We start from the raw sequence: 12,519 nt of genomic DNA on the forward strand, positions 1-12,519 counted from the left end.
CAGCACTTCGGTTTAGAAAAAAAAAAGACACCTTTTCTTTTTTCTAAACCGAAGTACTGACAGCTGAAAGCAGCAGGCGTAACCGTGCAGTGCGGGCTGCCCGATGTCCATGTACTCCAAACAGGAGGAGGGCTGGACTGCCCAGCTCTCCTTTTTGTTTCGAGTAACTAACTAGTCATCACCCAGCATCATGCTGGGTGATGACTAGTTACTCGAAAACAAGAGGAGAGACTGGGCCCCTCCAGCCCTCCTCCTGTTTCAAGTACAGGCCTTTCATTCAAGGAGCCTGTGGTTAAAGTGGCCTGCTTGAAAGAAAAGACTGCCTGCTGCGTGTGAGCTGGGGCACATTGGCGTCACACCTCTTGGTGTGACAAGCCCCTTCTTTCGTTTAAAAGGAGAGGCTGGGTGCATCAAAGGTAATAATCCCAGTGTGCCCCAGCTCCAACTTTTACCAGCTGTGCCCTCCCCGCCCTTAATCAAGGGGAGGCTCTCGTTAGGTGACGTGTCCTTGGCCACACCCCCTAACTAGGGCCCCCACCCCACTCGATTACCAATCCCACTTAAATACATACATAGGAGCAGCTCGCATTGCGTGTACACAAAAACATTAAAAACAGTGGTCGAAGTGAGTGGGAGCAGTGCTCCTCTACTTTTTAAAATTACCTTTTACAGCTCCCATACTTTTACTTTAAAAAAGAAACCGTTCCGGAATGGTTTCATTTTAAAATAAAAGTGTAGGAAGAAGTTGAAACTTGCACTGTCAGTGCACTGCACTGAACGTTTCCTCAAGCAGCAGGTGCAAGTGTTTGGGGGGGGGGGTATTGTGGGTGGGAGGGGACGTGGTGATGGGGTTTGTGGGGAGTGGGTGCAAGCCAGCAGGGAACATACTTCCACTACTTCTTTTCGTACACTTCGACCACGGATTAAAAATAGTTAAAACGTATCCAGCACACGCTCAAGTCTCGGTCTCAACCAATAGCCATCAAACCAACAGCAGCAGCAGCGGCGGCGGCGTCCTTTGCGTTGCCCAATTTAGACATAGCGTCCACACTCTAGCAACATAGCTCTTCATTTGCCTCCGTTTTTAAGCGTTCGCAGTTTAAGACTTTGGAACCGGGAGATGAAGCTAAACACCCCCGCGACGTACAGCCGAAGAGGCTGCTAGAACGTTTTCTCGAGAGAACAAACCTTCGCAAGACGAAGAGTCACGGAGGAAACCTGCATCGCGTTTGAGCCCCGGGACCGCGCGGTCGTGCGCACTAACTTCCCGGTGCCTGCGGCTGCGCCTAGCCGGTCCGTCCGGCCTTTCGGTTGATCAGGACCGGGCGGTGAGGCACAACGCCCGCTCGAAAAACAAAGTCCACTATGAACGCGAATCCTGGGGCGGTCGGGGGTGCGCGGCGGAGGGAGGTGGTGGCACGGGCTCAGCCAGCTTCGCTCAGGTCCAACCCTTCGTTTTATTGTGGAGCCGGGCGTAGGAGCTAGAAGCGTAATGTTCGTAAATTATTTCACCTAAAGCCATTCCAATAATCTATAAATCCCGTTTTCCGGGTAATAGCTCCATCTGAACCGGCGTCAAGACAGAGGCTCCCCCCACCCCACACATAAGAGGGGCGACTATACCATATAAACTTGTCGCATTTATGTTCTGGGGCTGCCCAGGAGAAGGACCCCGTCCCTTACTTCGGCTAGGATTTTGTCAAACTATGAAGTTACTGGGGTCGACGGTATGAACGTATTCCTTAAGGATATGATGTGTTATTTATAACGCTTAATACCCAGCGGTTTCTAAGCGCGGACCCGGGGATCGAACCTGTGTCGTCTTACGTCCAAGGAGAGCGCGTTGCCGCTGGGCTATCCTCCCGAGACGCGGGGTGGAAGCATCAGCTCTGCCAATTCAAACGAGATTGACCGGCCCCTCTAAAAAGGTCTTCAATTATCAGAGACATGCGTTACCCTGCCCCCAGGCCTAGGGCGTGGGGCATGCAGTCACATTAAGGCAATGATCCAACCAGGCACCTCACAGTGTGCGCGAGGAAACATTCTCCATTGTAACCTCCTGTCCGCCAGACAGCGCCCCTCTCAACGCAAACGAGTTACCGACAGCGCCCCCGCAATCAATCGATTCATTAAAGCATATTGTGTTATCAGAAGCGACGAAACCCCTCCAAATTGCCTACACCCCAAAAAGGTACCCTTTTCCACTGTCATTTAGCATTTGAAAACTTTAAGCTAGGCATCAATGCATTGTTGTTAATAACCCATCCAGGCGGTTTAGACGGGTATGCCATGGACGGATATTATTCGAGGACCTGCTTCCGATATATCGATTGTAATTCGGTATAAAAAAAAAACGTGCCCGATGCAATCCGGGCAGAAGCCAGCTCTGTGAGTACTCACCGTGGGACTACGCGCGCTTAGCCCGTCTGCGCACCTTCTGATTCTGAGCAAGTCTAAGCTGGGAGGGGCCGCAGCGGGCAGGGAAACCCTGTTCCCGGTCCTCCCTGACTGAACCGGTTGGTTAGCAACAGCCCCTCCCTCATGCCTCATTGCGGTGCGGTGCAGGCTCTGGCTGGCCCCCTAAGGGCAATGGCCGAACGATTTTGTGATCCAGTCCGACTTTGCTCACTGTGCCGTTCCCGGGCCCGTTGCTACGTGTGCTCCTGGACAGCGGGCTGTACAATGCACCATTTGGCCCCCTCCTTTGTCAGCGAAACACCCCAGACACTAGTTGAAACATATGGCCGGACAACCTGTCAAGTGGTGGCTGACTTGCGCGGGGGCATTTGGCCGCTTTATTCCTGGGCATATCTTGGTGGGACGTGAGTCACATGACGCAGCATACATGTGTCAGGCAATGGTTTGGAAAGTCGTAGCGTAGTTCTCGGAGGGACAACAAACAGGAACATAGCAAGATGCCGGAAGGCAACAACAATGGCAGCTTGTTCACAATGGGTGGCCGCAGGGGTAGCCAGTGATTACACCGAAAAAAAGAAAACCCGAATGAAATAATACCGAATAAATACCGAGCAATAAATATATGGTGGGTTTAAGGGGTTATAACGTGTGTGAGGTGGTTCAAGATGGGGTTAAAAGCGAGGGGGGTATGTGGGGTTTGAGCCCCCCTCCTCCGGTCCCTCCATTAAAAAAAAAGTTTTTTTCGGTATTTTTAATTCCCTATTTTTTGATTTGTTGTAATCAACAGGTGGCAGGCAGTGGTGCAACGACCATTGGGCAGACCGGGCTTCAGCCCGCCCCTCGACATTTTGGATAATGTCAACCTCACCTGGCCAACCTACCGAGGTGTGGCAGGACAGGGCGCAGACTATAAACGCTGCCAACGGCGGCCCAGTTAATATACAGCCGCCAGTTCACTGCCAGCACCTGCCGTCATATGTAGACATTGTTAGACAATTGAAAGCCCGATGCGGTGTCAGCGCTGGCATGTCAGAGAAGTTAATGCCCCCACGCAAGTAATTTGCCCCCAGCAGTCCCTGAAGTTAGACCCCCTCATTATTTGAAGAGTTAGCCCCCTCTTCTTTTGTCTAGTTGCACACCTGGTGGCAGGGCATGTTCCTGCTTTCCACAATGCAGCAGCAAGATGAGGGCAGAGCATACCTGCCTAACCTCGGATTTTTCCCGGAAACTCAGGAATTTTAACCATTTCTCCAGGTCTCCGGGAAAGACCCTGGAATCTCAGGAATTTTGGTGGGGGACAGCTTTCACTGATAGCTTTTTTTTTTTCTTACGCTTGCAGGACTGCGCCGCCGCGGACTCCCTGCCTGAGTGTGCCTTTGTCTCTGCAGCAATGACTGTAACGCTTCCAGCACATTGGCAATAAGAATGCAGGTGAAGCTAATAACGCCCGTTATTTTACTTCACATTTCATTTTTTTTTTTTTTTGCCGACTTTCAATGCGAACTCGCGTTTCTTTTGCTTTCGTTCTTTTTGCCCAGGTTAGGGTGGCCCCAGCCCCATTGAACCACAGCCGTCAGGTTTGCAGGCTGGACAGCTCACCACTGCACTACACAACCTGATGACAAACTAAGGTGAAATGTCCAATTTCGGTACTGCAAAATTCAGGGAAAACCTTTGTATTGGTTCTTGGAGTTTACATGTGCACATTTTAACGTGTTGATTTTATGGAAGGCGAATGCCTTTTGTCCTATGTAATGTGGGTGGTTGTGAAAAGGCAATTTAATGGAATGTGCATATTTCAATTTGAACTGCAAATTTCTGACGTCACATCACATTACAACCGATTTTACCTTTTTGACATGTGGGCGGAGTCATGTAAAAATGGGCGGAGATTTGTGTGACTGTGGGCAGGGCATACATCTCAGGAATTTAGATTTTCAAATGTAGGCAGGTATGGCGGCAGGGCAGGTCCAGTGATACCTTAGTGACGCCTCGGCTGCAGGGAGCAGCTAAGGACGCACTCTCATGCCGGCGGGCGTCCTTTGCGTGACGTACCCCATCCTACGGTCCATGCCCCGCCAGGGCCTAGCATCGCTTGCCCCATCGGCCAATCTGGCTACGTGCAGTAGCTATGATAATAATACACTAGCCTTGTTTGTCATCAGAATGTGCTATTAACACGTGTGTGGTGGGCAGCACTCTTAGGTATCATTGCTTTGTCCTTAGGCCCCTTTCTTTTGCTACACGCAGCTTTTCCCTCACGCATCAAGCAATCACTGTGCAAGCATGCCAATATCATCCATTCAATTCCGTCGATGCTTCTCCCCTCATGACTCTGCTTTCTGGGACCGCTAGTCCTGGATTTCCCATTGCAACTACAAGTCCCAGAATGCAAATTCAAACCAGGACTGGACTGGCATCTCCGGAATGGATAATGTTGCCACGTAATATTGGTCGTGGGTCGTCCTGATGCACGCTACTGGAGAAGGGAGTGTGATGCTGGAAATGCATCGGAGGGACAGGGCCTCCGTATCCTTGTCCTTTTTCTGTTCTTATCGTGTGTTCTGTCGTGTTTTCCGCGCAGAAGTCCATGCGGGACTCCTGGCGGTGCAGCTCTCTCTTTTGGTTTGGTGAACAGACCCATGGGATACCCTTATGGCACCCATGGGTAGGGGTGCAACCCTGTGCCCCTAGTGTATGTTTTTGGGCACCCGTGGGTGGCCCACAGAGCCGGGTATGGGCTGGTGGCAGCTACATGCTGAAGTTGACAGGTGCGCTGGGTATCCGCCATTTTAGGGTACCCCGGCCCTGCCATTGGAATCAGTTGATTCCTGATAGGAAACAAGATGGCCCCGGTGGCCTCTTGCTTTCTATCGCCTGATACCTTGTTTTCCCAAAGTCCTGGGAAGCCCTGACTCTGTCCCTTCCCCCTGACTGGCTGTTGGGTGGAAGTTCCGTATATGGTGTTGTTGTGAAGGCCCAGCTAGACTTACTGGAGCCTTCCCGCTGACTGTATGTTGTGGGTACCGCCTGTGGGTGGGACCTGGGTGAATGGGGAGTGTGACCAATATGCACTCCGTGTTGTGGCTGTCTGGTTTCTGCCATGAGAGACAAAGACTGAGACAGCCCTGCCCGAAACTGGACTGAATGCAGTATGTAGAGTTGAATGGCTGAGTACTTGTCACAATCCACATTCCTTGTTGTGAGTGTCTGAGCGGGAGAAGAGTGGCCTGAATGCCCTGCGTGCCTGATTGGCTGACCGACTGCATGAATGCCCTTCTGTACGATTGGCTGCTGAGTGTGTGCCAGCAGTGTGGATGAGAGACCAAATAGTATATCTGGGGACCTCTCACCACTGGAAATTGTTCAGAAGCTGAAGTCCACTACGACGAGTAACTGGAGTAACTGACGCTTGACCTTGAGGCCCTGCTGGAGGAGAAGGATTGCCGTGGCTCTCCTTCACGATCTAAAGGCTGCTGTGTCTCCAAGGACTGACCCAGAGAGGACCTGGTAAGGCGCCCTCTTCCCGAGCTACGAGGGACCATCGTGCACAGCTGACCTTTGCCAACGCTCCCTGGTAGACAGACCTACGACAGGCTGCCGACCCGATACGGGGACTGCTGAGGAATCCCAAAGCGAAGCACCCGGACTGTTGTCCGCCACTGTCGACGACCGCCGTCGCCGACCGGAGCCGCCGTGCTCCCGTTTGCCTAAGAACTTCAACTTGATCAACGGACGCTCTCGTCTGCATCGCCGTGCCGTCTCCTGTGGGAGAAGGCCTGACCGTCGACGCGCCGAGGAGTATCCACCGGTGGGTTTCCCGCCACCCAAAGACCGCAGAGACGCCGACGACTCGACGCCCTTGCTGGGCCACAGTTCTTCTTCATCTCTTTGCGGTCCAGAACTATCGTCACCGAGGTGCCCCGCACGCCTCTTCCTTGCAGGACGCCAACGCTCTGTCGTCGACGAGCACCGCTCGGATCAAAGCCTGCTGCCTCATCGACGTCGTTCTACCCGGTTCACGGTCGGACGTTCGGCGCCCCGTGTCTCCCGCTTGAAAGGGGCGACATTCAAGAAGGGCCGCCGATTCCCCGACACCGAACCCCGAGTCCGCGACGCCTCTCGACGATCCGTGGCTCCTGCCTTAAAGGGAGTCACTCCAGAAGGATCGGTCGACGCCTCGCCGACGAACTCTACTCCACCAGGTACATTGGGGGGGTAAAACATTGTGGGAGAGAACGAGACTCTTGAACAACATATGGACTGGGCTTGTTTTATTTATCGTTATTTTACAGGTTGCCCAGGTGGGGGGATCTCCACTCAGAGCTGTGTCCAGTAGCGAGGACCAGTCGTCTGCCTATTGTTTCATCCGTCTGCTTTCTCTCTTCTCTCTATTGCTGGTTTTATTGCTATTGATCCGTGTGGCATTTTCACAGCCTTGTTGAATGCACTCTAATCGAATATTAGTGATACCACTTTAGAATTGTAGATATTTACCATTGTTGATTTTCCGGAGCACAAAGTGCGTTATTGTGATAAGTGTACATAACCTTTGAATATTAATTATATAAAGACTGTTTTCAGTAATACAGTGTGTGGACATTCCTTTGTGGGGGCTTGGGGATACACTGTACTTAAGAACCAGCCCGCATCACCTCCTGAGAAGCTAGGCCTTGATTGCTCGACCAGCGTTACCATATCAGAGAATCTCGGCTGGGGTCCTCTGTGCCTTTCCTCTGCCATATAGAGAGCGGAAGTACAGACCCCCCCACCTCGTCCTGACAGGGAGGAATATACATGCGTTGTCGGGTTTGGGGGTTTTCTTTTAAGTGTTTTTGGCTTGCTAAAATTATTAATGGGAGAAGTCAGCATGTTAAGATTAATAATGGGGATGAGATAAAATCTAGGCCAAGAAATTTGTTAGTTTGGAAGGGGCGTGCAAGGTGGGGAAACGGATGCAGCTCTTGGGTCGTGCAGGCCCATTTTCTTAAGTGGGTGCTGCTGCGCATTACTGCTGATCCATAGCTCGTGGGGTTCTGACTTCCTGGCTTGGGAGCATACAGAGAAATTTGGACTCCAGGAGAATGTTGATTGGCACCTTTATTTATTTGTATAGCACTTTGGCCCTTAGGTGTCACAGCGCTGAAACATATAACAGACAACAGACATGTTGAATAGAAGCATATCAAGACAGGCAGTAATTAGAAGGATTTAGTGGCAACTTGCATGACGTTTTCATAAAAAGAGGAAGGACTTCAGTTTTTTCCTGCTTCCTGACTGTACACGTCCTGGGGTCATGTTTGCGAGCTGGGAGGGGCAGCGTGGAGGTCTGAGGAAGGCTGGCAGATTCAGCGAGTTAAAAACCTTCTTTAATCTGTTGTCACAAATGTCACTGAAACCATTCTGAGTGGCACGGACAGTGCAAGGGTTTTTATTGTATTTGTGGGGCTTAGAGCCACCCCTGCCATCCTCTCTCTCTTCCCTGGGAATCCCACGCTAGGCCAGGGGTCTGTAACTCTGGGTCAGTGCTATTGAACAGTATCCTCTACTGTCTAAGTCCTTGTTCTTATAGTAGAAATGTTTAGCCCAAATACAAGCTCACTGACACCCTCTGGGACTTTCCACCATTCTATAATCTTGCCACCAGTTAGTTTTCTAATGTAAAGAGGAATAGCACCTGCAGTTGTTTAGTAGGAATCTCACCTTTCCTTTCTGCTCACATGCTCCTCCTTCCTGGCCGCTCTGCTCTTCCTCTGATGTTTCACTCCTCCCCGGCCGGTCTGCTCTTCCTCTGATGTTTCACTCCTCCCCAGCCGGTCTGCTTCCCCTGTGATGTTTCACTCCTCCCCGTCCGGCCTGCTCTCCCTGTGATGTTTCACTCCTCCCCGTCCGGCCTGCTCTCCCTGTGATGTTTCACTCCTCCCCAGCTGGTCTGCTTTCCCTCTGATGTTTCACTCCTCCCCGGCCAATCTGCTTTCCCTCTGATGTTTCACTCCTCACTAGCTGGTCTTGTCATGATCCACAGAACACGCCTCTTTTGGACCGCATGGTCCTTATCACAACGGGGCTTGCACTCCTGGATACTCCCAAAATGGACTTCTAACGTGCAACATCTTCCTTGTCTTTACGTCAGACGTAGCGTATTTACAAATAGGCCGGGTCCCCGCGGGCCCGCACATCTCAATGCTACTGCAAGCAGCGACTAGACGTGTGCTTTGTAGTTCGCTACACTGTTATCCTTGTTCCTGGACCTCCTAATTCCATTCCCATTACCCTCTTCCTTCTTCCTTGTTTCCCGGACTCGTGTGCTGTGTGCTCACCTTCTTTGTTCCTGGATCCCGGAGTGTCTGAATCCGGGAGCTCTGAACGCACGCTTGAGCCAGAAGAGGCTCGCACGGCTTGTACAAGACCAGGTCCCTGCGTAAGAAGACACCGCCCAAGAAATCCTGCAAGGATCGCTCCCAGGTGAGGAAGAGGGAATTCCGTGACAGTTTGAGACGCCAAACGACTGAAGTTGAAGCCGACATGGAAGCGGCTGTTCAGGATCTCATGCGTGGCATGCAAGAACTAATGACCGAGGTACAAAATTTAAAGGTGGAAAACGCTGCTCTCAAACAATTAGTTCTATCCCGTTATTCTGCCACAAAGAAAAGTGTATTGCTGGCCGGTATTGTTGACAAATACAATGGGTCCACAAAAACCCTTCGTGGATTCCTTGATTCTTGTTTGGTTCACTTTACTTTTAAGCCCTACTACTTTTCAACCCCTAGGGCTAAGGTTGGCTTCATAATTTCACACCTTTACGGAAATGCTCTAACTTGGGCTACACCCTTAGTCAATTCTGGTGATGCCCTCCTGGATGACTGACAGTTTCATACAAGCCCGTAAAAACATATTTGACCACCCTGAGCAGGTCTATAGTGCCCATGAGCGCCTGCTAGACTTTTAACAAGGATCCCAAGATATGTTTACGTATGTAACCCGATTCAAGCAATTGACCAAGGAAGCTCACTGGTCTCCTGAAGCAAGTTTTACACTTTTCAGAAGGGGACTGAATGAGGAGATCAAAGATGAGTTGGCCAGAGTGGCTCGCCCAAGCTCATTCCAGGCTCTTTTGGACCTTGCCATGCAAATAGATTTTCATATCCAGGAAAGAAAGGCAGAAAAAAGGAAATCCAAAGTAACACCCCCGAAGTCATCCTTCGAGATTACCTCCAAGACTGACACAAATCCAGGGTCAGCTGTTGAACCAGAACCTATGCAGATAGGAGCCTTCCGTGGACCCATATCCCCGCAAGAAAGGATGAGAAGGATTCATACGGGGTTATGCATGTACTGTGCCTCGGATAAACACCTGGTTAGAGAATGCCCTCTAGCCCCTCCTCGGCATTCGGGAAACGCCAACTCCCGATCCTAGATGGAGCAAGGCTTCGGGAGAGAGATGTTTGCTCCACGTCTATTCCATCCTTGAACTCTCCTGGGCAAAACAGCCTAGTGATTGTGCATGCCCTTCTATCACCATCCAAGAATAAGACCTACTCCATTTTGGGCTTGGTTGACTGCGGAGCTATGGGAGTATTCATTGATCAAGATTGGGTTACGTGTCACCACATTCCATACGAGACAAGAAGCACCATGCAACCGGTGGAAGCGATCGATGGAAGACCTCTCACTTCAGGGCCTATAAACTTGCAGACTAAAGAGATCCAACTTTCAATAAACCATCACCAAGAGCTGATCAGATTTGACATCATTAAGTCTGCTCATTATCCCATGGTCCCGGGTATGCCCTGGTTACAGAAGCATAATCCTTATATCAACTGGGCAGCAGGATCCTTATTTCTTGGATCTGAGTTTTGTATGTCTCACTGTCTATTCCTGGAATCATCCGTGACACCTTCCAAAGAACCATCAATAGATCAGCAAGTTCCACTCATGGTTTCCAATATCGTATCGGTTCCAAAGGCCTATCAGAGTTATGCTGATGTGTTTTCAACTGCCATAGTCCAGGCTCTACCCCCTCACAGACCTGAAGACTGCGCCATAGACACAGAACCCTCAGCAGTGATTCCCTTTGGGAGGATGTTCATCCTATCCGAACCTGAAAAGAGAGCCCTTCGAGAATACTTGGATACCAACCTTGAAAATGGCACCATAAAACCATCGAAATCCCCAGCTGGAGCCTCACTGTTTTTTGTTCCCAAGAAGGACACCAAGGAACTTAGACCTTGCCTCGATTATCGTGGATTAAATCAATACACCCTCAAGGACCGCTACCCTTTACCCTTTATCTCGGATATCCTGGAAGCGGTGAGAGGAGCTGTAATCTTCACGAAACTGGATCTCAGGGGTGCCTATCATCTGATTCGTATCAGGGAAGGAGACGAATGGAAAACAGCCTTTCGAACACCCTTTGGACACTTCAAATATCTGGTAATGCCCTTTGGACTTTCTAATGCCCCTGCCGTCTTTCAACGTTTCATGGATAGGGTGTTCTCCGATATGCTGTTCATCTTCGTCATCGTCTACCTGGACGATATCCTGATCTATTCCAAGAACCTTCTAGGGCACGAATAACATGTTAAGGCTGTCTTACAATGACTACGTGAACATAGACTCCTAGCCAAACCCGAGAAATGCCTATTTAATGTGTCCTCTGTTCATTACCTAGGATTTGTCCTTAGTCCAGAAGGAATTGATATGGATCAGTCAAAGGTAAAAACCATATTATCCTGGCTGGCTCCCACTTCTGTGAAACAAGTTCAATCCTTCCTGGGGCTAGCCAATTTCTACCGGAAGTTCATACCCACCTTTTCTGAGATTGTTCAGCCGATCATTGCACTCTTGAAGAAAGACACTCCCTTTCTCTGGTCTACACCTCAAGACAAGGCATCCCAATGTTTAAAGACAGAGTTTACTCAAGCCCCCATCCTAGCCCAACCCGACATAAATCGACCATTCATAGTGGAGACGGATGCCTCTAACTATGCCATAGGAGCAGTGCTGAAGCAAGAGTTTGAGGACAAGATGGAACACCCCATTGCTTATCTTTCAAGAACTCTGACTCCCAGTGAGACACATTACTCTGTCCTGGAAAAGGAACTGTTAGCCATCCATCAAGCCTTCACCGAATGGCGACACCTTCTCCTGGGAGCGAGACATCCAGTCCAGGTCTGCACGGACCATCGGAATCTTCAAGTTCTACAATCCTTGGAGTGTAGGAACATTCGTCAGGCCCATTGGGCCTTCTTCTTTGCCCAGTACCAGTTCCACATCCATCATGTCCCCGGATCACAGAACATAATTGCTGATGCCTTATCCCGACGTCCTGACTACGAAACAATTGAAGATCGGACCTATCCCAAGATGTTTCCCCACACGATTTTTGTAGCTCAAGCGGTCAGTCTCCTTGAAGAAAATCGGATACAAACCCAATGCTTTGAGCTCTGGAAGGATATTTCAAGGAAGAATCAATGGGATCTAAGAATCAAGGATGGATACTTGTTCAAGGATAATGCTCTAGTCATCCCCACACAGAGATTACAACAAAGGATAATCAACCTCTGCCACGATACACTTCATTCCGGACATCGCGGCATCACCAACACCCTCCGTCTTATACAAAGACAATTTTGGTGGCCCAGAATGAAGACAGACGTACAACTGTACATCCAAGCCTGTTCTATTTGTAGTCAGAACAAACACGTTAACAAGAGACCAGCAGGTCTCCTACTACAACCTACTCTACCAACAAGACCATGGGAATTCATCGCTACAGACTTCATTGTGGAATTGCCACCTTCCAGGGGATACACGACTGTCATGGTTACCATTGACTTGTTCACTCACATGGCTCACTTTACACCCCTGTATAAACTACCGTCCTCATCAGAGCTAGCTGGAATCTTCCTGGAACACATTTTCCGCCTACATGGACTTCCTTCCAAGATCATATCAGACCGAGGACCTCAATAAGTCTCACAATTCTGGAAACATCTGTCGCATTCTGGGAATCCAATGTGCTCTCTCATCAGGTTATCATCCACAAACCAATGGATCTACGGAACGTGTAAACCAGACCCTGGAACAATACCTTTGTTG

At 50.0% G+C, this 12,519-nt stretch overlaps 1 protein-coding gene across 1 annotated transcript in view; it reads right to left on the bottom strand.

The window, feature by feature from the left end:
* LOC138567510 (LITAF domain-containing protein-like) overlaps window positions 1-2,579 on the bottom strand; it is a 174,375-nt gene extending 171,796 nt beyond the window's left edge. Inside the window, exon 1 of the mRNA XM_069645776.1 lies at window positions 2,401-2,579. The gene's annotated coding sequence lies outside the window, so the exon portion shown is untranslated. The remainder of the gene's footprint in view (window positions 1-2,400) is intronic.
* Between the last annotated feature and the right edge of the window lie 9,940 nt (window positions 2,580-12,519).

Source organism: Ambystoma mexicanum, chromosome 2p, assembly GCF_040938575.1.
Source record: "Ambystoma mexicanum isolate Mex_15411 chromosome 2p, UKY_AmexF1_1, whole genome shotgun sequence".
Taxonomy (NCBI): domain Eukaryota; kingdom Metazoa; phylum Chordata; class Amphibia; order Caudata; family Ambystomatidae; genus Ambystoma; species Ambystoma mexicanum.